Source organism: Garra rufa, unplaced genomic scaffold (assembly GCF_049309525.1).
Source record: "Garra rufa unplaced genomic scaffold, GarRuf1.0 hap1_unplaced_001, whole genome shotgun sequence".
Taxonomy (NCBI): Eukaryota; Metazoa; Chordata; class Actinopteri; order Cypriniformes; family Cyprinidae; genus Garra; species Garra rufa.
Genome location: NW_027394276.1, coordinates 19976089 through 20000694, shown reverse-complemented (window position 1 = coordinate 20000694; position 24606 = coordinate 19976089). Strand labels below are relative to the sequence as shown.

The 24606-nt window shown below is 41.1% G+C and overlaps 37 non-coding genes across 37 annotated transcripts; all 37 read left to right on the top strand.

Annotated features, from left to right (window-relative positions):
- The first annotated feature begins 43 nt into the window (after window positions 1-43).
- Window positions 44-162, top strand: LOC141302661 (5S ribosomal RNA). The gene has a single exon (XR_012342647.1). It is a non-coding gene; the product is annotated as a 5S ribosomal RNA (ribosomal RNA).
- Window positions 163-915: 753 nt separating this feature from the next.
- Window positions 916-1034, top strand: LOC141303633 (5S ribosomal RNA). Its single transcript, XR_012343613.1, has one exon. It is a non-coding gene; the product is annotated as a 5S ribosomal RNA (ribosomal RNA).
- Window positions 1035-1787: 753 nt separating this feature from the next.
- LOC141302659 (5S ribosomal RNA) lies at window positions 1788-1906 on the top strand. Its single transcript, XR_012342646.1, has one exon. It is a non-coding gene; the product is annotated as a 5S ribosomal RNA (ribosomal RNA).
- A 753-nt stretch (window positions 1907-2659) lies between these two features.
- On the top strand, window positions 2660-2778 carry LOC141302658 (5S ribosomal RNA). The gene has a single exon (XR_012342645.1). It is a non-coding gene; the product is annotated as a 5S ribosomal RNA (ribosomal RNA).
- Window positions 2779-2861: 83 nt separating this feature from the next.
- LOC141302656 (5S ribosomal RNA) lies at window positions 2862-2980 on the top strand. The gene has a single exon (XR_012342643.1). It is a non-coding gene; the product is annotated as a 5S ribosomal RNA (ribosomal RNA).
- A 753-nt stretch (window positions 2981-3733) lies between these two features.
- Window positions 3734-3852, top strand: LOC141302655 (5S ribosomal RNA). The gene has a single exon (XR_012342642.1). It is a non-coding gene; the product is annotated as a 5S ribosomal RNA (ribosomal RNA).
- Window positions 3853-4605: 753 nt separating this feature from the next.
- Window positions 4606-4724, top strand: LOC141302654 (5S ribosomal RNA). The gene has a single exon (XR_012342640.1). It is a non-coding gene; the product is annotated as a 5S ribosomal RNA (ribosomal RNA).
- An 84-nt stretch (window positions 4725-4808) lies between these two features.
- Window positions 4809-4927, top strand: LOC141302653 (5S ribosomal RNA). The gene has a single exon (XR_012342639.1). It is a non-coding gene; the product is annotated as a 5S ribosomal RNA (ribosomal RNA).
- A 753-nt stretch (window positions 4928-5680) lies between these two features.
- On the top strand, window positions 5681-5799 carry LOC141303400 (5S ribosomal RNA). Its single transcript, XR_012343381.1, has one exon. It is a non-coding gene; the product is annotated as a 5S ribosomal RNA (ribosomal RNA).
- A 753-nt stretch (window positions 5800-6552) lies between these two features.
- On the top strand, window positions 6553-6671 carry LOC141303315 (5S ribosomal RNA). Its single transcript, XR_012343296.1, has one exon. It is a non-coding gene; the product is annotated as a 5S ribosomal RNA (ribosomal RNA).
- An 84-nt stretch (window positions 6672-6755) lies between these two features.
- LOC141302652 (5S ribosomal RNA) lies at window positions 6756-6874 on the top strand. The gene has a single exon (XR_012342638.1). It is a non-coding gene; the product is annotated as a 5S ribosomal RNA (ribosomal RNA).
- A 753-nt stretch (window positions 6875-7627) lies between these two features.
- On the top strand, window positions 7628-7746 carry LOC141302651 (5S ribosomal RNA). Its single transcript, XR_012342637.1, has one exon. It is a non-coding gene; the product is annotated as a 5S ribosomal RNA (ribosomal RNA).
- A 753-nt stretch (window positions 7747-8499) lies between these two features.
- Window positions 8500-8618, top strand: LOC141302650 (5S ribosomal RNA). Its single transcript, XR_012342636.1, has one exon. It is a non-coding gene; the product is annotated as a 5S ribosomal RNA (ribosomal RNA).
- A 753-nt stretch (window positions 8619-9371) lies between these two features.
- On the top strand, window positions 9372-9490 carry LOC141302648 (5S ribosomal RNA). The gene has a single exon (XR_012342635.1). It is a non-coding gene; the product is annotated as a 5S ribosomal RNA (ribosomal RNA).
- A 753-nt stretch (window positions 9491-10243) lies between these two features.
- Window positions 10244-10362, top strand: LOC141302647 (5S ribosomal RNA). The gene has a single exon (XR_012342634.1). It is a non-coding gene; the product is annotated as a 5S ribosomal RNA (ribosomal RNA).
- An 83-nt stretch (window positions 10363-10445) lies between these two features.
- LOC141302646 (5S ribosomal RNA) lies at window positions 10446-10564 on the top strand. Its single transcript, XR_012342633.1, has one exon. It is a non-coding gene; the product is annotated as a 5S ribosomal RNA (ribosomal RNA).
- Window positions 10565-11317: 753 nt separating this feature from the next.
- LOC141303572 (5S ribosomal RNA) lies at window positions 11318-11436 on the top strand. Its single transcript, XR_012343551.1, has one exon. It is a non-coding gene; the product is annotated as a 5S ribosomal RNA (ribosomal RNA).
- A 753-nt stretch (window positions 11437-12189) lies between these two features.
- Window positions 12190-12308, top strand: LOC141302644 (5S ribosomal RNA). The gene has a single exon (XR_012342631.1). It is a non-coding gene; the product is annotated as a 5S ribosomal RNA (ribosomal RNA).
- Window positions 12309-12392: 84 nt separating this feature from the next.
- On the top strand, window positions 12393-12511 carry LOC141302643 (5S ribosomal RNA). Its single transcript, XR_012342629.1, has one exon. It is a non-coding gene; the product is annotated as a 5S ribosomal RNA (ribosomal RNA).
- Window positions 12512-13264: 753 nt separating this feature from the next.
- Window positions 13265-13383, top strand: LOC141303343 (5S ribosomal RNA). Its single transcript, XR_012343325.1, has one exon. It is a non-coding gene; the product is annotated as a 5S ribosomal RNA (ribosomal RNA).
- An 84-nt stretch (window positions 13384-13467) lies between these two features.
- Window positions 13468-13586, top strand: LOC141302642 (5S ribosomal RNA). Its single transcript, XR_012342628.1, has one exon. It is a non-coding gene; the product is annotated as a 5S ribosomal RNA (ribosomal RNA).
- Window positions 13587-14339: 753 nt separating this feature from the next.
- On the top strand, window positions 14340-14458 carry LOC141302641 (5S ribosomal RNA). The gene has a single exon (XR_012342627.1). It is a non-coding gene; the product is annotated as a 5S ribosomal RNA (ribosomal RNA).
- An 83-nt stretch (window positions 14459-14541) lies between these two features.
- On the top strand, window positions 14542-14660 carry LOC141302640 (5S ribosomal RNA). Its single transcript, XR_012342626.1, has one exon. It is a non-coding gene; the product is annotated as a 5S ribosomal RNA (ribosomal RNA).
- A 753-nt stretch (window positions 14661-15413) lies between these two features.
- Window positions 15414-15532, top strand: LOC141303571 (5S ribosomal RNA). Its single transcript, XR_012343550.1, has one exon. It is a non-coding gene; the product is annotated as a 5S ribosomal RNA (ribosomal RNA).
- Window positions 15533-16285: 753 nt separating this feature from the next.
- LOC141302639 (5S ribosomal RNA) lies at window positions 16286-16404 on the top strand. Its single transcript, XR_012342625.1, has one exon. It is a non-coding gene; the product is annotated as a 5S ribosomal RNA (ribosomal RNA).
- Window positions 16405-17157: 753 nt separating this feature from the next.
- Window positions 17158-17276, top strand: LOC141302637 (5S ribosomal RNA). The gene has a single exon (XR_012342624.1). It is a non-coding gene; the product is annotated as a 5S ribosomal RNA (ribosomal RNA).
- Window positions 17277-17359: 83 nt separating this feature from the next.
- On the top strand, window positions 17360-17478 carry LOC141302636 (5S ribosomal RNA). The gene has a single exon (XR_012342623.1). It is a non-coding gene; the product is annotated as a 5S ribosomal RNA (ribosomal RNA).
- Window positions 17479-18231: 753 nt separating this feature from the next.
- Window positions 18232-18350, top strand: LOC141303632 (5S ribosomal RNA). Its single transcript, XR_012343612.1, has one exon. It is a non-coding gene; the product is annotated as a 5S ribosomal RNA (ribosomal RNA).
- Window positions 18351-19103: 753 nt separating this feature from the next.
- LOC141302635 (5S ribosomal RNA) lies at window positions 19104-19222 on the top strand. Its single transcript, XR_012342622.1, has one exon. It is a non-coding gene; the product is annotated as a 5S ribosomal RNA (ribosomal RNA).
- An 84-nt stretch (window positions 19223-19306) lies between these two features.
- Window positions 19307-19425, top strand: LOC141302634 (5S ribosomal RNA). The gene has a single exon (XR_012342621.1). It is a non-coding gene; the product is annotated as a 5S ribosomal RNA (ribosomal RNA).
- Window positions 19426-20178: 753 nt separating this feature from the next.
- LOC141303570 (5S ribosomal RNA) lies at window positions 20179-20297 on the top strand. The gene has a single exon (XR_012343549.1). It is a non-coding gene; the product is annotated as a 5S ribosomal RNA (ribosomal RNA).
- A 753-nt stretch (window positions 20298-21050) lies between these two features.
- On the top strand, window positions 21051-21169 carry LOC141302632 (5S ribosomal RNA). Its single transcript, XR_012342618.1, has one exon. It is a non-coding gene; the product is annotated as a 5S ribosomal RNA (ribosomal RNA).
- Window positions 21170-21253: 84 nt separating this feature from the next.
- On the top strand, window positions 21254-21372 carry LOC141302631 (5S ribosomal RNA). Its single transcript, XR_012342617.1, has one exon. It is a non-coding gene; the product is annotated as a 5S ribosomal RNA (ribosomal RNA).
- Window positions 21373-22125: 753 nt separating this feature from the next.
- On the top strand, window positions 22126-22244 carry LOC141302630 (5S ribosomal RNA). Its single transcript, XR_012342616.1, has one exon. It is a non-coding gene; the product is annotated as a 5S ribosomal RNA (ribosomal RNA).
- Window positions 22245-22997: 753 nt separating this feature from the next.
- On the top strand, window positions 22998-23116 carry LOC141302629 (5S ribosomal RNA). The gene has a single exon (XR_012342615.1). It is a non-coding gene; the product is annotated as a 5S ribosomal RNA (ribosomal RNA).
- Window positions 23117-23200: 84 nt separating this feature from the next.
- Window positions 23201-23319, top strand: LOC141302628 (5S ribosomal RNA). The gene has a single exon (XR_012342614.1). It is a non-coding gene; the product is annotated as a 5S ribosomal RNA (ribosomal RNA).
- A 753-nt stretch (window positions 23320-24072) lies between these two features.
- Window positions 24073-24191, top strand: LOC141303568 (5S ribosomal RNA). Its single transcript, XR_012343548.1, has one exon. It is a non-coding gene; the product is annotated as a 5S ribosomal RNA (ribosomal RNA).
- The last annotated feature ends 415 nt before the right edge of the window (window positions 24192-24606 follow it).

Sequence of the window (24606 nt, the reverse complement as noted above, 5' to 3'; positions counted from 1 at the left end):
CGGAGGCTGATCTTTAAATAGCCCACTTTTTGGAGCAGCCCTCGCTTACGGCCATACCGCGCTGAGAGCGCCCGATCTCGTCTGATCTCGGAAGCTAAGCAGCGTCGGGCCTGCTTAGTACTTGGATGGGAGACCGCCTGGGAATACCAGGTGCTGTAAGCTTTTGCCTTTTCTTCACTATTTATATAATATGCTGGCTTTTAGAAAGACGTGTTTTACCGCTCTATTTATTACAATCATTTAAATGTATTATAGAGTTTTAAGTGTTTTACATGTTTTTTAGGCCATTTTATTACTCTTAACATTTTAAGTGAGTGTGTGTCTTTAAAAAATGGATGGTTGGCCTGCCATGTGACTAGACACATGACAGGAAGCAGGAAGTACAACTGTATAAGAGAGCAGCATGACAAACAAAGGACAGTCACCAAACTGTTGGATTGAGGAGTTGCTAATTTTAGAGCTCACCTTTCCATTCACCACCTGCAAACTTTGGATTACACTTTCTGTGGATTGTATATACACCGGTGGACACTCACATTGGACTTATCAACACACTGGGATTCTTGGACTGTTTTTAGGGTATGGACAAATGAACTGTATTCTTTTAACAGCGTTTACCTCGTTTTATCGTGTTGTTTTAAAGTCTTTTATGTGAACCTTGTAAATAAACCAAATCTATTTAAACCAATCTTCTTTTATGTCTCATTCTTTTAACCACTAGTCATCTCTCACAGTTAAATCTGACCCCATTTTAGTCTTGTAACTCGGCTGATAAGGCCGATTGTTACACTTGGATGGGAGACCGCCTGGGATTACCAGGTGCTGTAAGCTTTTGCCTTTTCTTCACTATTTATATAATATGCTGGCTTTTACGGAGGCTGATCTTTAAATAGCCCACTTTTTGGAGCAGCCCTCGCTTACGGCCATACTGCGCTGAGAGCGCCCTATCTCGTCTGATCTCGGAAGCTAAGCAGCGTCGGGCCTGCTTAGTACTTGGATGGGAGACCGCCTGGGAATACCAGGTGCTGTAAGCTTTTGCCTTTTCTTCACTATTTATATAATATGCTGGCTTTTAGAAAGACGTGTTTTACCGCTCTATTTATTACAATCATTTAAATGTATTATAGAGTTTTAAGTGTTTTACATGTTTTTTAGGCCATTTTATTACTCTTAACATTTTAAGTGAGTGTGTGTCTATAAAAAATGGATGGTTGGCCTGCCATGTGACTAGACACATGACAGGAAGCAGGAAGTACAACTGTATAAGAGAGCAGCATGACAAACAAAGGACAGTCACCAAACTGTTGGATTGAGGAGTTGCTAATTTTAGAGCTCACCTTTCCATTCACCACCTGCAAACTTTGGATTACACTTTCTGTGGATTGTATATACACCGGTGGACACTCACATTGGACTTATCAACACACTGGGATTCTTGGACTGTTTTTAGGGTATGGACAAATGAACTGTATTCTTTTAACAGCGTTTACCTCGTTTTATCGTGTTGTTTTAAAGTCTTTTATGTGAACCTTGTAAATAAACCAAATCTATTTAAACCAATCTTCTTTTATGTCTCATTCTTTTAACCACTAGTCATCTCTCACAGTTAAATCTGATCCCATTTTAGTCTTGTAACTCGGCTGATAAGGCCGATTGTTACACTTGGATGGGAGACCGCCTGGGAATACCAGGTGCTGTAAGCTTTTGCCTTTTCTTCACTATTTATATAATATGCTGGCTTTTACGGAGGCTGATCTTTAAATAGCCCACTTTTTGGAGCAGCCCTCGCTTACGGCCATACCGCGCTGAGAGCGCCCGATCTCGTCTGATCTCGGAAGCTAAGCAGCGTCGGGCCTGCTTAGTACTTGGATGGGAGACCGCCTGGGAATACCAGGTGCTGTAAGCTTTTGCCTTTTCTTCACTATTTATATAATATGCTGGCTTTTAGAAAGACGTGTTTTACCGCTCTATTTATTACAATCATTTAAATGTATTATAGAGTTTTAAGTGTTTTACATGTTTTTTAGGCCATTTTATTACTCTTAACATTTTAAGTGAGTGTGCGTCTTTAAAAAATGGATGGTTGGCCTGCCATGTGACTAGACACATGACAGGAAGCAGGAAGTACAACTGTATAAGAGAGCAGCATGACAAACAAAGGACAGTCACCAAACTGTTGGATTGAGGAGTTGCTAATTTTAGAGCTCACCTTTCCATTCACCACCTGCAAACTTTGGATTACACTTTCTGTGGATTGTATATACACCGGTGGACACTCACATTGGACTTATCAACACACTGGGATTCTTGGACTGTTTTTAGGGTATGGACAAATGAACTGTATTCTTTTAACAGCGTTTACCTCGTTTTATCGTGTTGTTTTAAAGTCTTTTATGTGAACCTTGTAAATAAACCAAATCTATTTAAACCAATCTTCTTTTATGTCTCATTCTTTTAACCACTAGTCATCTCTCACAGTTAAATCTGACCCCATTTTAGTCTTGTAACTCGGCTGATAAGGCCGATTGTTACACTTGGATGGGAGACCGCCTGGGATTACCAGGTGCTGTAAGCTTTTGCCTTTTCTTCACTATTTATATAATATGCTGGCTTTCACGGAGGCTGATCTTTAAATAGCCCACTTTTTGGAGCAGCCCTCGCTTACGGCCATACCGCGCTGAGAGCGCCCGATCTCGTCTGATCTCGGAAGCTAAGCAGCGTCGGGCCTGCTTAGTACTTGGATGGGAGACCGCCTGGGAATACCAGGTGCTGTAAGCTTTTGCCTTTTCTTCACTATTTATATAATATGCTGGCTTTACGGAGGCTGATCTTTAAATAGCCCACTTTTTGGAGCAGCCCTCGCTTACGGCCATACCGCGCTGAGAGCGCCCGATCTCGTCTGATCTCGGAAGCTAAGCAGCGTCGGGCCTGCTTAGTACTTGGATGGGAGACCGCCTGGGAATACCAGGTGCTGTAAGCTTTTGCCTTTTCTTCACTATTTATATAATATGCTGGCTTTTAGAAAGACGTGTTTTACCGCTCTATTTATTACAATCATTTAAATGTATTATAGAGTTTTAAGTGTTTTACATGTTTTTTAGGCCATTTTATTACTCTTAACATTTTAAGTGAGTGTGCGTCTTTAAAAAATGGATGGTTGGCCTGCCATGTGACTAGACACATGACAGGAAGCAGGAAGTACAACTGTATAAGAGAGCAGCATGACAAACAAAGGACAGTCACCAAACTGTTGGATTGAGGAGTTGCTAATTTTAGAGCTCACCTTTCCATTCACCACCTGCAAACTTTGGATTACACTTTCTGTGGATTGTATATACACCGGTGGACACTCACATTGGACTTATCAACACACTGGGATTCTTGGACTGTTTTTAGGGTATGGACAAATGAACTGTATTCTTTTAACAGCGTTTACCTCGTTTTATCGTGTTGTTTTAAAGTCTTTTATGTGAACCTTGTAAATAAACCAAATCTATTTAAACCAATCTTCTTTTATGTCTCATTCTTTTAACCACTAGTCATCTCTCACAGTTAAATCTGACCCCATTTTAGTCTTGTAACTCGGCTGATAAGGCCGATTGTTACACTTGGATGGGAGACCGCCTGGGATTACCAGGTGCTGTAAGCTTTTGCCTTTTCTTCACTATTTATATAATATGCTGGCTTTCACGGAGGCTGATCTTTAAATAGCCCACTTTTTGGAGCAGCCCTCGCTTACGGCCATACCGCGCTGAGAGCGCCCGATCTCGTCTGATCTCGGAAGCTAAGCAGCGTCGGGCCTGCTTAGTACTTGGATGGGAGACCGCCTGGGAATACCAGGTGCTGTAAGCTTTTGCCTTTTCTTCACTATTTATATAATATGCTGGCTTTTAGAAAGACGTGTTTTACCGCTCTATTTATTACAATCATTTAAATGTATTATAGAGTTTTAAGTGTTTTACATGTTTTTTAGGCCATTTTATTACTCTTAACATTTTAAGTGAGTGTGTGTCTTTAAAAAATGGATGGTTGGCCTGCCATGTGACTAGACACATGACAGGAAGCAGGAAGTACAACTGTATAAGAGAGCAGCATGACAAACAAAGGACAGTCACCAAACTGTTGGATTGAGGAGTTGCTAATTTTAGAGCTCACCTTTCCATTCACCACCTGCAAACTTTGGATTACACTTTCTGTGGATTGTATATACACCGGTGGACACTCACATTGGACTTATCAACACACTGGGATTCTTGGACTGTTTTTAGGGTATGGACAAATGAACTGTATTCTTTTAACAGCGTTTACCTCGTTTTATCGTGTTGTTTTAAAGTCTTTTATGTGAACCTTGTAAATAAACCAAATCTATTTAAACCAATCTTCTTTTATGTCTCATTCTTTTAACCACTAGTCATCTCTCACAGTTAAATCTGATCCCATTTTAGTCTTGTAACTCGACTGATAAGGCCGATTGTTACACTTGGATGGGAGACCGCCTGGGAATACCAGGTGCTGTAAGCTTTTGCCTTTTCTTCACTATTTATATAATATGCTGGCTTTTACGGAGGCTGATCTTTAAATAGCCCACTTTTTGGAGCAGCCCTCGCTTACGGCCATACCGCGCTGAGAGCGCCCGATCTCGTCTGATCTCGGAAGCTAAGCAGCGTCGGGCCTGCTTAGTACTTGGATGGGAGACCGCCTGGGAATACCAGGTGCTGTAAGCTTTTGCCTTTTCTTCACTATTTATATAATATGCTGGCTTTTACGGAGGCTGATCTTTAAATAGCCCACTTTTTGGAGCAGCCCTCGCTTACGGCCATACCGCGCTGAGAGCGCCCGATCTCGTCTGATCTCGGAAGCTAAGCAGCGTCGGGCCTGCTTAGTACTTGGATGGGAGACCGCCTGGGAATACCAGGTGCTGTAAGCTTTTGCCTTTTCTTCACTATTTATATAATATGCTGGCTTTTAGAAAGACGTGTTTTACCGCTCTATTTATTACAATCATTTAAATGTATTATAGAGTTTTAAGTGTTTTACATGTTTTTTAGGCCATTTTATTACTCTTAACATTTTAAGTGAGTGTGTGTCTTTAAAAAATGGATGGTTGGCCTGCCATGTGACTAGACACATGACAGGAAGCAGGAAGTACAACTGTATAAGAGAGCAGCATGACAAACAAAGGACAGTCACCAAACTGTTGGATTGAGGAGTTGCTAATTTTAGAGCTCACCTTTCCATTCACCACCTGCAAACTTTGGATTACACTTTCTGTGGATTGTATATACACCGGTGGACACTCACATTGGACTTATCAACACACTGGGATTCTTGGACTGTTTTTAGGGTATGGACAAATGAACTGTATTCTTTTAACAGCGTTTACCTCGTTTTATCGTGTTGTTTTAAAGTCTTTTATGTGAACCTTGTAAATAAACCAAATCTATTTAAACCAATCTTCTTTTATGTCTCATTCTTTTAACCACTAGTCATCTCTCACAGTTAAATCTGACCCCATTTTAGTCTTGTAACTCGGCTGATAAGGCCAATTGTTACACTTGGATGGGAGACCGCCTGGGATTACCAGGTGCTGTAAGCTTTTGCCTTTTCTTCACTATTTATATAATATGCTGGCTTTTACGGAGGCTGATCTTTAAATAGCCCACTTTTTGGAGCAGCTCTCGCTTACGGCCATACCCTGCTGAGAGCGCCCGATCTCGTCTGATCTCGGAAGCTAAGCAGCGTCGGGCCTGCTTAGTACTTGGATGGGAGACCGCCTGGGAATACCAGGTGCTGTAAGCTTTTGCCTTTTCTTCACTATTTATATAATATGCTGGCTTTTAGAAAGACGTGTTTTACCGCTCTATTTATTACAATCATTTAAATGTATTATAGAGTTTTAAGTGTTTTACATGTTTTTTAGGCCATTTTATTACTCTTAACATTTTAAGTGAGTGTGTGTCTTTAAAAAATGGATGGTTGGCCTGCCATGTGACTAGACACATGACAGGAAGCAGGAAGTACAACTGTATAAGAGAGCAGCATGACAAACAAAGGACAGTCACCAAACTGTTGGATTGAGGAGTTGCTAATTTTAGAGCTCACCTTTCCATTCACCACCTGCAAACTTTGGATTACACTTTCTGTGGATTGTATATACACCGGTGGACACTCACATTGGACTTATCAACACACTGGGATTCTTGGACTGTTTTTAGGGTATGGACAAATGAACTGTATTCTTTTAACAGCGTTTACCTCGTTTTATCGTGTTGTTTTAAAGTCTTTTATGTGAACCTTGTAAATAAACCAAATCTATTTAAACCAATCTTCTTTTATGTCTCATTCTTTTAACCACTAGTCATCTCTCACAGTTAAATCTGATCCCATTTTAGTCTTGTAACTCGACTGATAAGGCCGATTGTTACACTTGGATGGGAGACCGCCTGGGAATACCAGGTGCTGTAAGCTTTTGCCTTTTCTTCACTATTTATATAATATGCTGGCTTTTACGGAGGCTGATCTTTAAATAGCCCACTTTTTGGAGCAGCCCTCGCTTACGGCCATACCGCGCTGAGATCGCCCGATCTCGTCTGATCTCGGAAGCTAAGCAGCGTCGGGCCTGCTTAGTACTTGGATGGGAGACCGCCTGGGAATACCAGGTGCTGTAAGCTTTTGCCTTTTCTTCACTATTTATATAATATGCTGGCTTTTACGGAGGCTGATCTTTAAATAGCCCACTTTTTGGAGCAGCCCTCGCTTACGGCCATACCGCGCTGAGAGCGCCCGATCTCGTCTGATCTCGGAAGCTAAGCAGCGTCGGGCCTGCTTAGTACTTGGATGGGAGACCGCCTGGGAATACCAGGTGCTGTAAGCTTTTGCCTTTTCTTCACTATTTATATAATATGCTGGCTTTTAGAAAGACGTGTTTTACCGCTCTATTTATTACAATCATTTAAATGTATTATAGAGTTTTAAGTGTTTTACATGTTTTTTAGGCCATTTTATTACTCTTAACATTTTAAGTGAGTGTGTGTCTTTAAAAAATGGATGGTTGGCCTGCCATGTGACTAGACACATGACAGGAAGCAGGAAGTACAACTGTATAAGAGAGCAGCATGACAAACAAAGGACAGTCACCAAACTGTTGGATTGAGGAGTTGCTAATTTTAGAGCTCACCTTTCCATTCACCACCTGCAAACTTTGGATTACACTTTCTGTGGATTGTATATACACCGGTGGACACTCACATTGGACTTATCAACACACTGGGATTCTTGGACTGTTTTTAGGGTATGGACAAATGAACTGTATTCTTTTAACAGCGTTTACCTCGTTTTATCGTGTTGTTTTAAAGTCTTTTATGTGAACCTTGTAAATAAACCAAATCTATTTAAACCAATCTTCTTTTATGTCTCATTCTTTTAACCACTAGTCATCTCTCACAGTTAAATCTGACCCCATTTTAGTCTTGTAACTCGGCTGATAAGGCCGATTGTTACACTTGGATGGGAGACCGCCTGGGATTACCAGGTGCTGTAAGCTTTTGCCTTTTCTTCACTATTTATATAATATGCTGGCTTTTACGGAGGCTGATCTTTAAATAGCCCACTTTTTGGAGCAGCCCTCGCTTACGGCCATACCGCGCTGAGAGCGCCCGATCTCGTCTGATCTCGGAAGCTAAGCAGCGTCGGGCCTGCTTAGTACTTGGATGGGAGACCGCCTGGGAATACCAGGTGCTGTAAGCTTTTGCCTTTTCTTCACTATTTATATAATATGCTGGCTTTTAGAAAGACGTGTTTTACCGCTCTATTTATTACAATCATTTAAATGTATTATAGAGTTTTAAGTGTTTTACATGTTTTTTAGGCCATTTTATTACTCTTAACATTTTAAGTGAGTGTGCGTCTTTAAAAAATGGATGGTTGGCCTGCCATGTGACTAGACACATGACAGGAAGCAGGAAGTACAACTGTATAAGAGAGCAGCATGACAAACAAAGGACAGTCACCAAACTGTTGGATTGAGGAGTTGCTAATTTTAGAGCTCACCTTTCCATTCACCACCTGCAAACTTTGGATTACACTTTCTGTGGATTGTATATACACCGGTGGACACTCACATTGGACTTATCAACACACTGGGATTCTTGGACTGTTTTTAGGGTATGGACAAATGAACTGTATTCTTTTAACAGCGTTTACCTCGTTTTATCGTGTTGTTTTAAAGTCTTTTATGTGAACCTTGTAAATAAACCAAATCTATTTAAACCAATCTTCTTTTATGTCTCATTCTTTTAACCACTAGTCATCTCTCACAGTTAAATCTGACCCCATTTTAGTCTTGTAACTCGGCTGATAAGGCCGATTGTTACACTTGGATGGGAGACCGCCTGGGATTACCAGGTGCTGTAAGCTTTTGCCTTTTCTTCACTATTTATATAATATGCTGGCTTTTACGGAGGCTGATCTTTAAATAGCCCACTTTTTGGAGCAGCCCTCGCTTACGGCCATACCGCGCTGAGAGCGCCCGATCTCGTCTGATCTCGGAAGCTAAGCAGCGTCGGGCCTGCTTAGTACTTGGATGGGAGACCGCCTGGGAATACCAGGTGCTGTAAGCTTTTGCCTTTTCTTCACTATTTATATAATATGCTGGCTTTTAGAAAGACGTGTTTTACCGCTCTATTTATTACAATCATTTAAATGTATTATAGAGTTTTAAGTGTTTTACATGTTTTTTAGGCCATTTTATTACTCTTAACATTTTAAGTGAGTGTGCGTCTTTAAAAAATGGATGGTTGGCCTGCCATGTGACTAGACACATGACAGGAAGCAGGAAGTACAACTGTATAAGAGAGCAGCATGACAAACAAAGGACAGTCACCAAACTGTTGGATTGAGGAGTTGCTAATTTTAGAGCTCACCTTTCCATTCACCACCTGCAAACTTTGGATTACACTTTCTGTGGATTGTATATACACCGGTGGACACTCACATTGGACTTATCAACACACTGGGATTCTTGGACTGTTTTTAGGGTATGGACAAATGAACTGTATTCTTTTAACAGCGTTTACCTCGTTTTATCGTGTTGTTTTAAAGTCTTTTATGTGAACCTTGTAAATAAACCAAATCTATTTAAACCAATCTTCTTTTATGTCTCATTCTTTTAACCACTAGTCATCTCTCACAGTTAAATCTGACCCCATTTTAGTCTTGTAACTCGGCTGATAAGGCCGATTGTTACACTTGGATGGGAGACCGCCTGGGATTACCAGGTGCTGTAAGCTTTTGCCTTTTCTTCACTATTTATATAATATGCTGGCTTTTACGGAGGCTGATCTTTAAATAGCCCACTTTTTGGAGCAGCCCTCGCTTACGGCCATACCGCGCTGAGAGCGCCCGATCTCGTCTGATCTCGGAAGCTAAGCAGCGTCGGGCCTGCTTAGTACTTGGATGGGAGACCGCCTGGGAATACCAGGTGCTGTAAGCTTTTGCCTTTTCTTCACTATTTATATAATATGCTGGCTTTTAGAAAGACGTGTTTTACCGCTCTATTTATTACAATCATTTAAATGTATTATAGAGTTTTAAGTGTTTTACATGTTTTTTAGGCCATTTTATTACTCTTAACATTTTAAGTGAGTGTGCGTCTTTAAAAAATGGATGGTTGGCCTGCCATGTGACTAGACACATGACAGGAAGCAGGAAGTACAACTGTATAAGAGAGCAGCATGACAAACAAAGGACAGTCACCAAACTGTTGGATTGAGGAGTTGCTAATTTTAGAGCTCACCTTTCCATTCACCACCTGCAAACTTTGGATTACACTTTCTGTGGATTGTATATACACCGGTGGACACTCACATTGGACTTATCAACACACTGGGATTCTTGGACTGTTTTTAGGGTATGGACAAATGAACTGTATTCTTTTAACAGCGTTTACCTCGTTTTATCGTGTTGTTTTAAAGTCTTTTATGTGAACCTTGTAAATAAACCAAATCTATTTAAACCAATCTTCTTTTATGTCTCATTCTTTTAACCACTAGTCATCTCTCACAGTTAAATCTGACCCCATTTTAGTCTTGTAACTCGGCTGATAAGGCCGATTGTTACACTTGGATGGGAGACCGCCTGGGATTACCAGGTGCTGTAAGCTTTTGCCTTTTCTTCACTATTTATATAATATGCTGGCTTTCACGGAGGCTGATCTTTAAATAGCCCACTTTTTGGAGCAGCCCTCGCTTACGGCCATACCGCGCTGAGAGCGCCCGATCTCGTCTGATCTCGGAAGCTAAGCAGCGTCGGGCCTGCTTAGTACTTGGATGGGAGACCGCCTGGGAATACCAGGTGCTGTAAGCTTTTGCCTTTTCTTCACTATTTATATAATATGCTGGCTTTACGGAGGCTGATCTTTAAATAGCCCACTTTTTGGAGCAGCCCTCGCTTACGGCCATACCGCGCTGAGAGCGCCCGATCTCGTCTGATCTCGGAAGCTAAGCAGCGTCGGGCCTGCTTAGTACTTGGATGGGAGACCGCCTGGGAATACCAGGTGCTGTAAGCTTTTGCCTTTTCTTCACTATTTATATAATATGCTGGCTTTTAGAAAGACGTGTTTTACCGCTCTATTTATTACAATCATTTAAATGTATTATAGAGTTTTAAGTGTTTTACATGTTTTTTAGGCCATTTTATTACTCTTAACATTTTAAGTGAGTGTGTGTCTTTAAAAAATGGATGGTTGGCCTGCCATGTGACTAGACACATGACAGGAAGCAGGAAGTACAACTGTATAAGAGAGCAGCATGACAAACAAAGGACAGTCACCAAACTGTTGGATTGAGGAGTTGCTAATTTTAGAGCTCACCTTTCCATTCACCACCTGCAAACTTTGGATTACACTTTCTGTGGATTGTATATACACCGGTGGACACTCACATTGGACTTATCAACACACTGGGATTCTTGGACTGTTTTTAGGGTATGGACAAATGAACTGTATTCTTTTAACAGCGTTTACCTCGTTTTATCGTGTTGTTTTAAAGTCTTTTATGTGAACCTTGTAAATAAACCAAATCTATTTAAACCAATCTTCTTTTATGTCTCATTCTTTTAACCACTAGTCATCTCTCACAGTTAAATCTGACCCCATTTTAGTCTTGTAACTCGGCTGATAAGGCCGATTGTTACACTTGGATGGGAGACCGCCTGGGATTACCAGGTGCTGTAAGCTTTTGCCTTTTCTTCACTATTTATATAATATGCTGGCTTTTACGGAGGCTGATCTTTAAATAGCCCACTTTTTGGAGCAGCCCTCGCTTACGGCCATACCGCGCTGAGAGCGCCCTATCTCGTCTGATCTCGGAAGCTAAGCAGCGTCGGGCCTGCTTAGTACTTGGATGGGAGACCGCCTGGGAATACCAGGTGCTGTAAGCTTTTGCCTTTTCTTCACTATTTATATAATATGCTGGCTTTTAGAAAGACGTGTTTTACCGCTCTATTTATTACAATCATTTAAATGTATTATAGAGTTTTAAGTGTTTTACATGTTTTTTAGGCCATTTTATTACTCTTAACATTTTAAGTGAGTGTGTGTCTATAAAAAATGGATGGTTGGCCTGCCATGTGACTAGACACATGACAGGAAGCAGGAAGTACAACTGTATAAGAGAGCAGCATGACAAACAAAGGACAGTCACCAAACTGTTGGATTGAGGAGTTGCTAATTTTAGAGCTCACCTTTCCATTCACCACCTGCAAACTTTGGATTACACTTTCTGTGGATTGTATATACACCGGTGGACACTCACATTGGACTTATCAACACACTGGGATTCTTGGACTGTTTTTAGGGTATGGACAAATGAACTGTATTCTTTTAACAGCGTTTACCTCGTTTTATCGTGTTGTTTTAAAGTCTTTTATGTGAACCTTGTAAATAAACCAAATCTATTTAAACCAATCTTCTTTTATGTCTCATTCTTTTAACCACTAGTCATCTCTCACAGTTAAATCTGATCCCATTTTAGTCTTGTAACTCGGCTGATAAGGCCGATTGTTACACTTGGATGGGAGACCGCCTGGGAATACCAGGTGCTGTAAGCTTTTGCCTTTTCTTCACTATTTATATAATATGCTGGCTTTTACGGAGGCTGATCTTTAAATAGCCCACTTTTTGGAGCAGCCCTCGCTTACGGCCATACCGCGCTGAGAGCGCCCGATCTCGTCTGATCTCGGAAGCTAAGCAGCGTCGGGCCTGCTTAGTACTTGGATGGGAGACCGCCTGGGAATACCAGGTGCTGTAAGCTTTTGCCTTTTCTTCACTATTTATATAATATGCTGGCTTTTACGGAGGCTGATCTTTAAATAGCCCACTTTTTGGAGCAGCCCTCGCTTACGGCCATACCGCGCTGAGAGCGCCCGATCTCGTCTGATCTCGGAAGCTAAGCAGCGTCGGGCCTGCTTAGTACTTGGATGGGAGACCGCCTGGGAATACCAGGTGCTGTAAGCTTTTGCCTTTTCTTCACTATTTATATAATATGCTGGCTTTTAGAAAGACGTGTTTTACCGCTCTATTTATTACAATCATTTAAATGTATTATAGAGTTTTAAGTGTTTTACATGTTTTTTAGGCCATTTTATTACTCTTAACATTTTAAGTGAGTGTGTGTCTTTAAAAAATGGATGGTTGGCCTGCCATGTGACTAGACACATGACAGGAAGCAGGAAGTACAACTGTATAAGAGAGCAGCATGACAAACAAAGGACAGTCACCAAACTGTTGGATTGAGGAGTTGCTAATTTTAGAGCTCACCTTTCCATTCACCACCTGCAAACTTTGGATTACACTTTCTGTGGATTGTATATACACCGGTGGACACTCACATTGGACTTATCAACACACTGGGATTCTTGGACTGTTTTTAGGGTATGGACAAATGAACTGTATTCTTTTAACAGCGTTTACCTCGTTTTATCGTGTTGTTTTAAAGTCTTTTATGTGAACCTTGTAAATAAACCAAATCTATTTAAACCAATCTTCTTTTATGTCTCATTCTTTTAACCACTAGTCATCTCTCACAGTTAAATCTGACCCCATTTTAGTCTTGTAACTCGGCTGATAAGGCCGATTGTTACACTTGGATGGGAGACCGCCTGGGATTACCAGGTGCTGTAAGCTTTTGCCTTTTCTTCACTATTTATATAATATGCTGGCTTTTACGGAGGCTGATCTTTAAATAGCCCACTTTTTGGAGCAGCCCTCACTTACGGCCATACCGCGCTGAGAGCGCCCGATCTCGTCTGATCTCGGAAGCTAAGCAGCGTCGGGCCTGCTTAGTACTTGGATGGGAGACCGCCTGGGAATACCAGGTGCTGTAAGCTTTTGCCTTTTCTTCACTATTTATATAATATGCTGGCTTTTACGGAGGCTGATCTTTAAATAGCCCACTTTTTGGAGCAGCCCTCGCTTACGGCCATACCGCGCTGAGAGCGCCCGATCTCGTCTGATCTCGGAAGCTAAGCAGCGTCGGGCCTGCTTAGTACTTGGATGGGAGACCGCCTGGGAATACCAGGTGCTGTAAGCTTTTGCCTTTTCTTCACTATTTATATAATATGCTGGCTTTTAGAAAGACGTGTTTTACCGCTCTATTTATTACAATCATTTAAATGTATTATAGAGTTTTAAGTGTTTTACATGTTTTTTAGGCCATTTTATTACTCTTAACATTTTAAGTGAGTGTGTGTCTTTAAAAAATGGATGGTTGGCCTGCCATGTGACTAGACACATGACAGGAAGCAGGAAGTACAACTGTATAAGAGAGCAGCATGACAAACAAAGGACAGTCACCAAACTGTTGGATTGAGGAGTTGCTAATTTTAGAGCTCACCTTTCCATTCACCACCTGCAAACTTTGGATTACACTTTCTGTGGATTGTATATACACCGGTGGACACTCACATTGGACTTATCAACACACTGGGATTCTTGGACTGTTTTTAGGGTATGGACAAATGAACTGTATTCTTTTAACAGCGTTTACCTCGTTTTATCGTGTTGTTTTAAAGTCTTTTATGTGAACCTTGTAAATAAACCAAATCTATTTAAACCAATCTTCTTTTATGTCTCATTCTTTTAACCACTAGTCATCTCTCACAGTTAAATCTGACCCCATTTTAGTCTTGTAACTCGGCTGATAAGGCCGATTGTTACACTTGGATGGGAGACCGCCTGGGATTACCAGGTGCTGTAAGCTTTTGCCTTTTCTTCACTATTTATATAATATGCTGGCTTTCACGGAGGCTGATCTTTAAATAGCCCACTTTTTGGAGCAGCCCTCGCTTACGGCCATACCGCGCTGAGAGCGCCCGATCTCGTCTGATCTCGGAAGCTAAGCAGCGTCGGGCCTGCTTAGTACTTGGATGGGAGACCGCCTGGGAATACCAGGTGCTGTAAGCTTTTGCCTTTTCTTCACTATTTATATAATATGCTGGCTTTACGGAGGCTGATCTTTAAATAGCCCACTTTTTGGAGCAGCCCTCGCTTACGGCCATACCGCGCTGAGAGCGCCCGATCTCGTCTGATCTCGGAAGCTAAGCAGCGTCGGGCCTGCTTAGTACTTGGATGGGAGACCGCCTGGGAATACCAGGTGCTGTAAGCTTTTGCCTTTTCTTCACTATTTATATAATATGCTGGCTTTTAGAAAGACGTGTTTTACCGCTCTATTTATTACAATCATTTAAATGTATTATAGAGTTTTAAGTGTTTTACATGTTTTTTAGGCCATTTTATTACTCTTAACATTTTAAGTGAGTGTGTGTCTTTAAAAAATGGATGGTTGGCCTGCCATGTGACTAGACACATGACAGGAAGCAGGAAGTACAACTGTATAAGAGAGCAGCATGACAAACAAAGGACAGTCACCAAACTGTTGGATTGAGGAGTTGCTAATTTTAGAGCTCACCTTTCCATTCACCACCTGCAAACTTTGGATTACACTTTCTGTGGATTGTATATACACCGGTGGACACTCACATTGGACTTATCAACACACTGGGATTCTTGGACTGTTTTTAGGGTATGGACAAATGAACTGTATTCTTTTAACAGCGTTTACCTCGTTTTATCGTGTTGTTTTAAAGTCTTTTATGTGAACCTTGTAAATAAACCAAATCTATTTAAACCAATCTTCTTTTATGTCTCATTCTTTTAACCACTAGTCATCTCTCACAGTTAAATCTGACCCCATTTTAGTCTTGTAACTCGGCTGATAAGGCCGATTGTTACACTTGGATGGGAGACCGCCTGGGATTACCAGGTGCTGTAAGCTTTTGCCTTTTCTTCACTATTTATATAATATGCTGGCTTTTACGGAGGCTGATCTTTAAATAGCCCACTTTTTGGAGCAGCCCTCGCTTACGGCCATACCGCGCTGAGAGCGCCCTATCTCGTCTGATCTCGGAAGCTAAGCAGCGTCGGGCCTGCTTAGTACTTGGATGGGAGACCGCCTGGGAATACCAGGTGCTGTAAGCTTTTGCCTTTTCTTCACTATTTATATAATATGCTGGCTTTTAGAAAGACGTGTTTTACCGCTCTATTTATTACAATCATTTAAATGTATTATAGAGTTTTAAGTGTTTTACATGTTTTTTAGGCCATTTTATTACTCTTAACATTTTAAGTGAGTGTGTGTCTATAAAAAATGGATGGTTGGCCTGCCATGTGACTAGACACATGACAGGAAGCAGGAAGTACAACTGTATAAGAGAGCAGCATGACAAACAAAGGACAGTCACCAAACTGTTGGATTGAGGAGTTGCTAATTTTAGAGCTCACCTTTCCATTCACCACCTGCAAACTTTGGATTACACTTTCTGTGGATTGTATATACACCGGTGGACACTCACATTGGACTTATCAACACACTGGGATTCTTGGACTGTTTTTAGGGTATGGACAAATGAACTGTATTCTTTTAACAGCGTTTACCTCGTTTTATCGTGTTGTTTTAAAGTCTTTTATGTGAACCTTGTAAATAAACCAAATCTATTTAAACCAATCTTCTTTTATGTCTCATTCTTTTAACCACTAGTCATCTCTCACAGTTAAATCTGACCCCATTTTAGTCTTGTAACTCGGCTGATAAGGCCGATTGTTACACTTGGATGGGAGACCGCCTGGGATTACCAGGTGCTGTAAGCTTTTGCCTTTTCTTCACTATTTATATAATATGCTGGCTTTTACGGAGGCTGATCTTTAAATAGCCCACTTTTTGGAGCAGCCCTCGCTTACGGCCATACCGCGCTGAGAGCGCCCGATCTCGTCTGATCTCGGAAGCTAAGCAGCGTCGGGCCTGCTTAGTACTTGGATGGGAGACCGCCTGGGAATACCAGGTGCTGTAAGCTTTTGCCTTTTCTTCACTATTTATATAATATGCTGGCTTTTAGAAAGACGTGTTTTACCGCTCTATTTATTACAATCATTTAAATGTATTATAGAGTTTTAAGTGTTTTACATGTTTTTTAGGCCATTTTATTACTCTTAACATTTTAAGTGAGTGTGTGTCTTTAAAAAATGGATGGTTGGCCTGCCATGTGACTAGACACATGACAGGAAGCAGGAAGTACAACTGTATAAGAGAGCAGCATGACAAACAAAGGACAGTCACCAAACTGTTGGATTGAGGAGTTGCTAATTTTAGAGCTCACCTTTCCATTCACCACCTGCAAACTTTGGATTACACTTTCTGTGGATTGTATATACACCGGTGGACACTCACATTGGACTTATCAACACACTGGGATTCTTGGACTGTTTTTAGGGTATGGACAAATGAACTGTATTCTTTTAACAGCGTTTACCTCGTTTTATCGTGTTGTTTTAAAGTCTTTTATGTGAACCTTGTAAATAAACCAAATCTATTTAAACCAATCTTCTTTTATGTCTCATTCTTTTAACCACTAGTCATCTCTCACAGTTAAATCTGACCCCATTTTAGTCTTGTAACTCGGCTGATAAGGCCGATTGTTACACTTGGATGGGAGACCGCCTGGGATTACCAGGTGCTGTAAGCTTTTGCCTTTTCTTCACTATTTATATAATATGCTGGCTTTCACGGAGGCTGATCTTTAAATAGCCCACTTTTTGGAGCAGCCCTCGCTTACGGCCATACCGCGCTGAGAGCGCCCGATCTCGTCTGATCTCGGAAGCTAAGCAGCGTCGGGCCTGCTTAGTACTTGGATGGGAGACCGCCTGGGAATACCAGGTGCTGTAAGCTTTTGCCTTTTCTTCACTATTTATATAATATGCTGGCTTTACGGAGGCTGATCTTTAAATAGCCCACTTTTTGGAGCAGCCCTCGCTTACGGCCATACCGCGCTGAGAGCGCCCGATCTCGTCTGATCTCGGAAGCTAAGCAGCGTCGGGCCTGCTTAGTACTTGGATGGGAGACCGCCTGGGAATACCAGGTGCTGTAAGCTTTTGCCTTTTCTTCACTATTTATATAATATGCTGGCTTTTAGAAAGACGTGTTTTACCGCTCTATTTATTACAATCATTTAAATGTATTATAGAGTTTTAAGTGTTTTACATGTTTTTTAGGCCATTTTATTACTCTTAACATTTTAAGTGAGTGTGTGTCTTTAAAAAATGGATGGTTGGCCTGCCATGTGACTAGACACATGACAGGAAGCAGGAAGTACAACTGTATAAGAGAGCAGCATGACAAACAAAGGACAGTCACCAAACTGTTGGATTGAGGAGTTGCTAATTTTAGAGCTCACCTTTCCATTCACCACCTGCAAACTTTGGATTACACTTTCTGTGGATTGTATATACACCGGTGGACACTCACATTGGACTTATCAACACACTGGGATTCTTGGACTGTTTTTAGGGTATGGACAAATGAACTGTATTCTTTTAACAGCGTTTACCTCGTTTTATCGTGTTGTTTTAAAGTCTTTTATGTGAACCTTGTAAATAAACCAAATCTATTTAAACCAATCTTCTTTTATGTCTCATTCTTTTAACCACTAGTCATCTCTCACAGTTAAATCTGACCCCATTTTAGTCTTGTAACTCGGCTGATAAGGCCGATTGTTACACTTGGATGGGAGACCGCCTGGGATTACCAGGTGCTGTAAGCTTTTGCCTTTTCTTCACTATTTATATAATATGCTGGCTTTTACGGAGGCTGATCTTTAAATAGCCCACTTTTTGGAGCAGCCCTCGCTTACGGCCATACTGCGCTGAGAGCGCCCTATCTCGTCTGATCTCGGAAGCTAAGCAGCGTCGGGCCTGCTTAGTACTTGGATGGGAGACCGCCTGGGAATACCAGGTGCTGTAAGCTTTTGCCTTTTCTTCACTATTTATATAATATGCTGGCTTTTAGAAAGACGTGTTTTACCGCTCTATTTATTACAATCATTTAAATGTATTATAGAGTTTTAAGTGTTTTACATGTTTTTTAGGCCATTTTATTACTCTTAACATTTTAAGTGAGTGTGTGTCTATAAAAAATGGATGGTTGGCCTGCCATGTGACTAGACACATGACAGGAAGCAGGAAGTACAACTGTATAAGAGAGCAGCATGACAAACAAAGGACAGTCACCAAACTGTTGGATTGAGGAGTTGCTAATTTTAGAGCTCACCTTTCCATTCACCACCTGCAAACTTTGGATTACACTTTCTGTGGATTGTATATACACCGGTGGACACTCACATTGGACTTATCAACACACTGGGATTCTTGGACTGTTTTTAGGGTATGGACAAATGAACTGTATTCTTTTAACAGCGTTTACCTCGTTTTATCGTGTTGTTTTAAAGTCTTTTATGTGAACCTTGTAAATAAACCAAATCTATTTAAACCAATCTTCTTTTATGTCTCATTCTTTTAACCACTAGTCATCTCTCACAGTTAAATCTGATCCCATTTTAGTCTTGTAACTCGGCTGATAAGGCCGATTGTTACACTTGGATGGGAGACCGCCTGGGAATACCAGGTGCTGTAAGCTTTTGCCTTTTCTTCACTATTTATATAATATGCTGGCTTTTACGGAGGCTGATCTTTAAATAGCCCACTTTTTGGAGCAGCCCTCGCTTACGGCCATACCGCGCTGAGAGCGCCCGATCTCGTCTGATCTCGGAAGCTAAGCAGCGTCGGGCCTGCTTAGTACTTGGATGGGAGACCGCCTGGGAATACCAGGTGCTGTAAGCTTTTGCCTTTTCTTCACTATTTATATAATATGCTGGCTTTTACGGAGGCTGATCTTTAAATAGCCCACTTTTTGGAGCAGCCCTCGCTTACGGCCATACCGCGCTGAGAGCGCCCGATCTCGTCTGATCTCGGAAGCTAAGCAGCGTCGGGCCTGCTTAGTACTTGGATGGGAGACCGCCTGGGAATACCAGGTGCTGTAAGCTTTTGCCTTTTCTTCACTATTTATATAATATGCTGGCTTTTAGAAAGACGTGTTTTACCGCTCTATTTATTACAATCATTTAAATGTATTATAGAGTTTTAAGTGTTTTACATGTTTTTTAGGCCATTTTATTACTCTTAACATTTTAAGTGAGTGTGTGTCTTTAAAAAATGGATGGTTGGCCTGCCATGTGACTAGACACATGACAGGAAGCAGGAAGTACAACTGTATAAGAGAGCAGCATGACAAACAAAGGACAGTCACCAAACTGTTGGATTGAGGAGTTGCTAATTTTAGAGCTCACCTTTCCATTCACCACCTGCAAACTTTGGATTACACTTTCTGTGGATTGTATATACACCGGTGGACACTCACATTGGACTTATCAACACACTGGGATTCTTGGACTGTTTTTAGGGTATGGACAAATGAACTGTATTCTTTTAACAGCGTTTACCTCGTTTTATCGTGTTGTTTTAAAGTCTTTTATGTGAACCTTGTAAATAAACCAAATCTATTTAAACCAATCTTCTTTTATGTCTCATTCTTTTAACCACTAGTCATCTCTCACAGTTAAATCTGACCCCATTTTAGTCTTGTAACTCGGCTGATAAGGCCGATTGTTACACTTGGATGGGAGACCGCCTGGGATTACCAGGTGCTGTAAGCTTTTGCCTTTTCTTCACTATTTATATAATATGCTGGCTTTTACGGAGGCTGATCTTTAAATAGCCCACTTTTTGGAGCAGCCCTCGCTTACGGCCATACCGCGCTGAGAGCGCCCTATCTCGTCTGATCTCGGAAGCTAAGCAGCGTCGGGCCTGCTTAGTACTTGGATGGGAGACCGCCTGGGAATACCAGGTGCTGTAAGCTTTTGCCTTTTCTTCACTATTTATATAATATGCTGGCTTTTAGAAAGACGTGTTTTACCGCTCTATTTATTACAATCATTTAAATGTATTATAGAGTTTTAAGTGTTTTACATGTTTTTTAGGCCATTTTATTACTCTTAACATTTTAAGTGAGTGTGTGTCTATAAAAAATGGATGGTTGGCCTGCCATGTGACTAGACACATGACAGGAAGCAGGAAGTACAACTGTATAAGAGAGCAGCATGACAAACAAAGGACAGTCACCAAACTGTTGGATTGAGGAGTTGCTAATTTTAGAGCTCACCTTTCCATTCACCACCTGCAAACTTTGGATTACACTTTCTGTGGATTGTATATACACCGGTGGACACTCACATTGGACTTATCAACACACTGGGATTCTTGGACTGTTTTTAGGGTATGGACAAATGAACTGTATTCTTTTAACAGCGTTTACCTCGTTTTATCGTGTTGTTTTAAAGTCTTTTATGTGAACCTTGTAAATAAACCAAATCTATTTAAACCAATCTTCTTTTATGTCTCATTCTTTTAACCACTAGTCATCTCTCACAGTTAAATCTGATCCCATTTTAGTCTTGTAACTCGGCTGATAAGGCCGATTGTTACACTTGGATGGGAGACCGCCTGGGAATACCAGGTGCTGTAAGCTTTTGCCTTTTCTTCACTATTTATATAATATGCTGGCTTTTACGGAGGCTGATCTTTAAATAGCCCACTTTTTGGAGCAGCCCTCGCTTACGGCCATACCGCGCTGAGAGCGCCCGATCTCGTCTGATCTCGGAAGCTAAGCAGCGTCGGGCCTGCTTAGTACTTGGATGGGAGACCGCCTGGGAATACCAGGTGCTGTAAGCTTTTGCCTTTTCTTCACTATTTATATAATATGCTGGCTTTTACGGAGGCTGATCTTTAAATAGCCCACTTTTTGGAGCAGCCCTCGCTTACGGCCATACCGCGCTGAGAGCGCCCGATCTCGTCTGATCTCGGAAGCTAAGCAGCGTCGGGCCTGCTTAGTACTTGGATGGGAGACCGCCTGGGAATACCAGGTGCTGTAAGCTTTTGCCTTTTCTTCACTATTTATATAATATGCTGGCTTTTAGAAAGACGTGTTTTACCGCTCTATTTATTACAATCATTTAAATGTATTATAGAGTTTTAAGTGTTTTACATGTTTTTTAGGCCATTTTATTACTCTTAACATTTTAAGTGAGTGTGTGTCTTTAAAAAATGGATGGTTGGCCTGCCATGTGACTAGACACATGACAGGAAGCAGGAAGTACAACTGTATAAGAGAGCAGCATGACAAACAAAGGACAGTCACCAAACTGTTGGATTGAGGAGTTGCTAATTTTAGAGCTCACCTTTCCATTCACCACCTGCAAACTTTGGATTACACTTTCTGTGGATTGTATATACACCGGTGGACACTCACATTGGACTTATCAACACACTGGGATTCTTGGACTGTTTTTAGGGTATGGACAAATGAACTGTATTCTTTTAACAGCGTTTACCTCGTTTTATCGTGTTGTTTTAAAGTCTTTTATGTGAACCTTGTAAATAAACCAAATCTATTTAAACCAATCTTCTTTTATGTCTCATTCTTTTAACCACTAGTCATCTCTCACAGTTAAATCTGACCCCATTTTAGTCTTGTAACTCGGCTGATAAGGCCGATTGTTACACTTGGATGGGAGACCGCCTGGGATTACCAGGTGCTGTAAGCTTTTGCCTTTTCTTCACTATTTATATAATATGCTGGCTTTTACGGAGGCTGATCTTTAAATAGCCCACTTTTTGGAGCAGCCCTCGCTTACGGCCATACCGCGCTGAGAGCGCCCGATCTCGTCTGATCTCGGAAGCTAAGCAGCGTCGGGCCTGCTTAGTACTTGGATGGGAGACCGCCTGGGAATACCAGGTGCTGTAAGCTTTTGCCTTTTCTTCACTATTTATATAATATGCTGGCTTTTAGAAAGACGTGTTTTACCGCTCTATTTATTACAATCATTTAAATGTATTATAGAGTTTTAAGTGTTTTACATGTTTTTTAGGCCATTTTATTACTCTTAACATTTTAAGTGAGTGTGTGTCTTTAAAAAATGGATGGTTGGCCTGCCATGTGACTAGACACATGACAGGAAGCAGGAAGTACAACTGTATAAGAGAGCAGCATGACAAACAAAGGACAGTCACCAAACTGTTGGATTGAGGAGTTGCTAATTTTAGAGCTCACCTTTCCATTCACCACCTGCAAACTTTGGATTACACTTTCTGTGGATTGTATATACACCGGTGGACACTCACATTGGACTTATCAACACACTGGGATTCTTGGACTGTTTTTAGGGTATGGACAAATGAACTGTATTCTTTTAACAGCGTTTACCTCGTTTTATCGTGTTGTTTTAAAGTCTTTTATGTGAACCTTGTAAATAAACCAAATCTATTTAAACCAATCTTCTTTTATGTCTCATTCTTTTAACCACTAGTCATCTCTCACAGTTAAATCTGATCCCATTTTAGTCTTGTAACTCGACTGATAAGGCCGATTGTTACACTTGGATGGGAGACCGCCTGGGAATACCAGGTGCTGTAAGCTTTTGCCTTTTCTTCACTATTTATATAATATGCTGGCTTTTACGGAGGCTGATCTTTAAATAGCCCACTTTTTGGAGCAGCCCTCGCTTACGGCCATACCGCGCTGAGAGCGCCCGATCTCGTCTGATCTCGGAAGCTAAGCAGCGTCGGGCCTGCTTAGTACTTGGATGGGAGACCGCCTGGGAATACCAGGTGCTGTAAGCTTTTGCCTTTTCTTCACTATTTATATAATATGCTGGCTTTTACGGAGGCTGATCTTTAAATAGCCCACTTTTTGGAGCAGCCCTCGCTTACGGCCATACCGCGCTGAGAGCGCCCGATCTCGTCTGATCTCGGAAGCTAAGCAGCGTCGGGCCTGCTTAGTACTTGGATGGGAGACCGCCTGGGAATACCAGGTGCTGTAAGCTTTTGCCTTTTCTTCACTATTTATATAATATGCTGGCTTTTAGAAAGACGTGTTTTACCGCTCTATTTATTACAATCATTTAAATGTATTATAGAGTTTTAAGTGTTTTACATGTTTTTTAGGCCATTTTATTACTCTTAACATTTTAAGTGAGTGTGTGTCTTTAAAAAATGGATGGTTGGCCTGCCATGTGACTAGACACATGACAGGAAGCAGGAAGTACAACTGTATAAGAGAGCAGCATGACAAACAAAGGACAGTCACCAAACTGTTGGATTGAGGAGTTGCTAATTTTAGAGCTCACCTTTCCATTCACCACCTGCAAACTTTGGATTACACTTTCTGTGGATTGTATATACACCGGTGGACACTCACATTGGACTTATCAACACACTGGGATTCTTGGACTGTTTTTAGGGTATGGACAAATGAACTGTATTCTTTTAACAGCGTTTACCTCGTTTTATCGTGTTGTTTTAAAGTCTTTTATGTGAACCTTGTAAATAAACCAAATCTATTTAAACCAATCTTCTTTTATGTCTCATTCTTTTAACCACTAGTCATCTCTCACAGTTAAATCTGACCCCATTTTAGTCTTGTAACTCGGCTGATAAGGCCGATTGTTACACTTGGATGGGAGACCGCCTGGGATTACCAGGTGCTGTAAGCTTTTGCCTTTTCTTCACTATTTATATAATATGCTGGCTTTTACGGAGGCTGATCTTTAAATAGCCCACTTTTTGGAGCAGCCCTCGCTTACGGCCATACCGCGCTGAGAGCGCCCTATCTCGTCTGATCTCGGAAGCTAAGCAGCGTCGGGCCTGCTTAGTACTTGGATGGGAGACCGCCTGGGAATACCAGGTGCTGTAAGCTTTTGCCTTTTCTTCACTATTTATATAATATGCTGGCTTTTAGAAAGACGTGTTTTACCGCTCTATTTATTACAATCATTTAAATGTATTATAGAGTTTTAAGTGTTTTACATGTTTTTTAGGCCATTTTATTACTCTTAACATTTTAAGTGAGTGTGTGTCTATAAAAAATGGATGGTTGGCCTGCCATGTGACTAGACACATGACAGGAAGCAGGAAGTACAACTGTATAAGAGAGCAGCATGACAAACAAAGGACAGTCACCAAACTGTTGGATTGAGGAGTTGCTAATTTTAGAGCTCACCTTTCCATTCACCACCTGCAAACTTTGGATTACACTTTCTGTGGATTGTATATACACCGGTGGACACTCACATTGGACTTATCAACACACTGGGATTCTTGGACTGTTTTTA